Source organism: Aegilops tauschii, chromosome 4, assembly GCF_002575655.3.
Source record: "Aegilops tauschii subsp. strangulata cultivar AL8/78 chromosome 4, Aet v6.0, whole genome shotgun sequence".
Taxonomy (NCBI): Eukaryota; Viridiplantae; Streptophyta; class Magnoliopsida; order Poales; family Poaceae; genus Aegilops; species Aegilops tauschii.
The window spans coordinates 330,388,738-330,394,265 of record NC_053038.3 but is presented as its reverse complement, the minus strand read 5'-3'; the positions used below and the strand labels follow the sequence as shown (position 1 = coordinate 330,394,265).

General features: G+C 51.5%; 1 long non-coding RNA gene across 1 annotated transcript; it reads left to right on the top strand.

The window, feature by feature from the left end:
- Window positions 1–1,670: 1,670 nt before the first annotated feature.
- LOC141021313 (uncharacterized) lies at window positions 1,671–5,244 on the top strand. Its single transcript, XR_012182094.1, has 3 exons — window positions 1,671–2,060; window positions 3,537–3,611; window positions 4,969–5,244. It is a non-coding gene; the product is annotated as an uncharacterized lncRNA (long non-coding RNA).
- The last annotated feature ends 284 nt before the right edge of the window (window positions 5,245–5,528 follow it).

The window sequence follows — 5,528 nt, the reverse complement described above, 5'->3', positions numbered from 1 at the left end:
AAGATTTCCTCCCTACCGATCCACGCCCTAGCTCGCTAAGATCTCGCAGACGAACTCGACGAACTCACAACGCAAAGACACAAGATTTATACTGGTTCGGGCCACCGTTGTGGTGTAATACCCTACTCCAGTGTGGTGGTGGTGGATTGCCTCTTGGGCTGATGAAGAACAGTACAAGGGGAAGAACAGCCTCTTGAGGTTGAGGTGTTCTTGTGCTTGATGAACTTGTGTGGGTGAGGATTGCTCAAGATGATCTCTCCCTACTGTGGTGGCTAGTCCTATTTATAGAGGCCCTGGTCCCCTTCCCAAATATTGAGCGGGAAGGGAGCCAACAACGGCCAATTTGAAAGGGGACAGCTAGTACAGCTTATCCTGACAAAAGCGGTCTTCGCCTGCGAAAGGCTCTGGTGGTGACGCCGTCTTGGGCTCCATGGTGACCTCCATCTTGCCGTCCTGCTAGTCTTGGTCTCGTTGCACCGATACAGAAACATTTGCTTGATGCCTCGGTACTCCGTGCCTGCGCTTGCCCCCTTGGCACCAAAGAGGAAACAAGGATGCTGCGCGTGCTGGCGCCCACCTAGCGCCCGCCTGGTCTCGGTCGTCATGGCTCACGTCACGAGAGCCTCACGAGGTTTGCCATGCCTTGATTTCTCCGCCCCTCGTGAGCCTGCCTGGCGAGGCCGCTCCTGAGGAGGTCTTGCGTCGTCCGCCCCGCGAGGCTTGGCCCCTCGTGAGGGTCTTGAATGTCTCGCTGATGAAGATGGGCCGTACAGGCCTGCAGCGCAGCCACGCCATGGGCCGCAGGCAGACAAGTCTGGGGACCCCCGTTCCCAGAACGCCGACATAGACCTAACCCCCTTAATACAAGCGCAGGCTAACGGTCCAATCATGTGCGCACCGCTCCGTCGCTGACGTCAAAAGAGCTTCGGTTGATACCATGACGTCGAGAGCCCATAACTGTTCCCACGTAGTTGGTTAGTGCGTATAGGCTTTCATAAGTACGATGGAGATCCCGAAGAAAGGATGTCGATTTCATCATAATGACCTGAAACAGAGAAATGAAGACATCAACGTAAGGGATCAACTTGTTCGAGAAGAGCACCCAAGGATGAGAAGATCCATTAGAATTTCGTAACTAGAAACTTCCCCCTTTACCCCGCCTCTTAAATCTCGGGACGAGATTTCTTGTAGTGGAGAAGAATTGTAACGCCTGGATAATTAAGCTACTGTAACCCTCTACTAATGATGCCACATCACCATAATTAATGTTGATAATCTCACGATGATTCAAATCCCGTTCGGATTCAAATTTAAAATAAATACAAACGTTAAAAGTTTTCAAACATTATAACTGAAATGTACTAAATGTGACAAATAAATCATAAGTAGTAATGGTGGAGAGACCACATTGTAATAAATATTTAAATGCACAAGTATAAATAAAACAGTGGCTAAACTAATTAATTAAATGCCTTTTATAAATTATAAAATATTAAACTATTTTTTAAGTGTAGAATTATTGTGGAAGTAGTATATTTAAGGAACTAGGTTGGTATTTTATTTAAACTAAAATATTGTGTAACTAAAGAAAAACAGTAAAGAATGAATTAAAACAGAAAGGAAAAACAAAACAAATAGGGGGAAGGGGGCAGACCCCTCCTGGGCCGCTTGGACCACTTTCCCCACCAGCCCAGCCGGCCTGGCTGGCCGCCAGCGCCCCTCCCACCTCCTCTGTTCACAGGGGAGGCGTGGACGCCGTCGATGGCGGCCACGGCCAAGGCCGTCGCCGTGGCGCCCATCCACGACCCCCCGGCCTATAAATCGCGCCGGCGAGCTCCCCTCGTCGAAAACCCTAGACCTATCCCCTCCCCTCGCGCCCCCAACTCCTCCTCTCGCTCTCCCCGCGGCGGGTCGAGACGCGCCCGTCGCCTCTGCCTCGACCTCGTCACCGGTCGCCACTGCCCGACGCCGTTCGTCGCTTCCCCGACGCGTCCTCGACGGCGCCACCGAGCCTCCCCCGAGCCTCCCCCGAGCCCACTAACCTACTGGTCGACCACGCTGTGAGCTGCTTCCCTTTTCCCCTCTTACTCCCGCAAGTATTTGATGTCGCAGCTCCTCCCCGCCGTAGACCGAACTCGCCGCCGCCATTACTAAGCTCGTTGTCACCTTACTCCGTACGAATCCACCCGAGAGCTCCACCGAGATCCTGGAGCTCTGTAGAACTTAACGCGCGCGCCTGCTTGCTCCATCTTGAGCTACAGCGCCGTGGCCCTCGCACCCGTGCATCGGCCGCCGCCCAGCTTTTCGCTGCGGTCAACTCCGGCCAGCCTAGCCCGTCCCGCCACCACCACTTTGCTCACCACGTTTCCCGCATCTCGTAGAAGCAAGCCCCGGTCCAAATAGTCGTCGTGGCCGCCGCCCCATCCCCTGCCCGGAGCTTCGCCCGCCACGCTCCCTGGCCGCGACAGGCCGTGCCTCCGCGCGCGCCCGCCTGCGCGTGGCCACGCCCCGCTCGCTTGCCCATGCTCCCTGCCCTGAAACCGGCGCCTGCCGGCCGCGCCCTTGCCCAGCCACCCGTGCTCTGCCGCTGCTAGCGCTGCCGCCACTACAGCTACCTGCTGCTTTTCCTAGTCGCGCTGCCGCTGCCTACTGCTACTGCCTCTGCTACCTGCTACTCTTGGCCCTGCTTTGCTCTGCTGCTAGCAGCCGTGCTGCTCTGCTTGCTGCTGTTGCCGTTGCTCTGGTGCTGCCGCTTGCTGCTGCTATCTGCGGCTGCCGCTGCTCCCTACTGTTGCTGCTTGTGCGCTGCTGCTGTTGGCCATGGCCGCCATGGTTTTGTGCCTCGTGCGAGCTAGCTATGGCAAGCAGCCAAGCACATCCGAGGCATAATGTGCCACTGCTAGTGGCCGGCTCAATTAGTAGGCCTTTTTAGTTTAGGCTATAATTTAGGAGTTAATTAGTCTAAGCCTATTACATGTGGCCCCCACTAGGTAAATTGTTTAAGTAAGATAATTTTAACACATGTTGCACTTACATGTGGGTCCACTGACCCTGTTGACTGGTCAACCATTGACCTGGTCAACAGTCAACCAAACCCCCCTGACCCCACTGTCATAAATTAGGCCAGGCAACCCCTGGGTACTCACAGCAACTTCACCTTTTAAATTTGAATTAATAATATTCCTGAAAATTCAGAAAATGCTTTATACTTTGAAAAATCATATAAAATAATCCGTAATTCGGATGAAAATAGTTTGTAGATGAAAGTTGCTCAGAACGACGATACGAATCCGAATACGCAGTCCGCTCGTCCGCCACACGTCCCTAGCATAGTGAACATGCAACCGCCCCCTCCATCTCATTTGTCCGAAAGTACCAAACTTCGGGAAAACATTCTCGGATGTTTCCCCCTTCACCAGTAGCACCTAGTACTGCGTTAGGTCATCCCTAGCACTGCGTATTGCCATGTTATGCTATGTGATGCTTTGATTGCTCTGTTATTTATTGTGTTCCCCTGCGTTACTTCTTTCCGGTAGACCCCGAGACTGCTGCCGATACCTCTGTGATCGACTACATCGACGACGACCCCTCCTTCTTGCCAGAGCAGCCAGGCAAGCCCCCCCCCTTGATCAACCCGATATCGCCTATTCCTTCTCTTTACTGCTTGCATTAGAGTAGTGTAGCATGTTACTGCTTTCGGTTAATCCTATCTGCTGCATAGCGTGTCATTGTTGCTACTGTTGTTACCTTTACTTGCAATCCTAAATGCTTAGTATAGGATGCTAGTATTCCATCAGTGGCCCTACATTCTTGTCCGTCTGCTATGCTATATTATCGGGTCGTGGTCACTTCGGGAGGTGATCACGGGTATATACATACTACACTTTTATACATGATACATTGTGGTGACTAAAGTCGGGTCGGCTCGTAGAGTACCCGCAAGAGATTTCGATGTGGGGGCTGAAAGGACAGGTGGTTCCATCCCGGTAGTGGTGGGCCTGAGTTCCCGACGACCCCGACTGTTACTTTGTGGCGGAGCGACAGGACGGGTTGAGACCACCTAGGTGAGAGGTGGTCCTGGCCCCTGGTCGGCGTTCGCGGTTACTTCAAAATAACACGCTTAACGAGATCTTGGTATTTGATCTGACTCTGGCCACTGGCCTATACGCACTAATCAACTACGTGGGAACAGTTATGGGCTCTCGGCGTCGTGGTATCAGCCGAAGCTCTTTTGACATCAGTGACGAAGCGGCGCATGTCGGATTGGACCGTAAGCCTGCGCTTGTATTAAGGGGGCTAGGTCTGTTTCCGGCCGCCCTCGCAACGTGCAGGAGTGCAATGGGTGATGGGCCCAGACCCCTGCGCGCTTAGGATTTAGACCGGCGTGCTGACCTCTCTGTTGAGTCTAGGTGGGGCTGCGACGTGTTGATCTTCCGAGGCCGGGCATGACCCAGGAAAGTGTGTCCGGCCAGAGGGATCAAGCGTGTTGGGCAATGTGGTGCATCCCTGCAGGGAAGTTTATCTATTTGAATAGCCGTATCCCTCGGTAAAAGGACGACCCGGAGTTGTACCTTGACCTTATGACAACCAGAACCGGATACTTAATAAAACACACCCTTCCCAGTGCCAGATACAACCCGGTGATCGTTCTCTCACAGGGCGACGAGGACAGGATCGCCAGGTAGGATTATGTTATACGATGATACTTGGTGAACTTACCATCTACTCTCTTCTATATGCTTCAAGATGGAGGCTGCCAGAAGCGTAGTCTTTGATAGGACTAGCTATCTCCCTCTTATTCTGGCATTCTACAGTTCAGTCCACAGATACTACCCATTTCATTGATAACAATGCATATGTAGTGTAGATCCTTGCTTGTGAGTACTTTGGATGAGTATTCATGGTTGCTTTGCTCCCCATTTTCCCCCTTTCTATACCTGGTTGTCGCAACCAAATGCTGGAGTCCAGGAGCCAGAGGATCCCGATGATGATTCTACGTGGAGTTCGACTTCGAGGAATAGTTAGGAGGCCCAGGTAGGAGGCCGTGCCTTTTCGATCGTTGCTACTTTTGTGCTAGCCTTCTTAAGGCAATCTTGTTTAACTTATGTCTGTACTCAGATATTATTACTTCCGCTGACTCTTGTATATTCGAGCTTATGTATTCGAGCCCTCGAGGCCTCTGGCTTGTAATATAAAGCTTGTATTATTTTAATTTGTGTCTAGAGTTATGTTGTGATATCTTCCCGTGAGTCCTTGATCTTGATTGTACACATTTGCATGTATGATTAGTGTACGGTCAAATCGGGGGCGTCACACGCATATTAGCTACACCCAATACTCAAATACGATCATATTGCCTCCTAGTTGGTCCTTTTTTAAGAGAAGATGGAGACTCAAATTCGAAATAAAAATTGCATAAAGTAAAAGAAAGGCCCTTCGCAGAGGAAAGTAGGGATTTGTAGAGGTGCCAGAGCTCAAAGCGAAAAACATAGAGATAAAAACATTTTAGGAGGTGTATCCATCACACC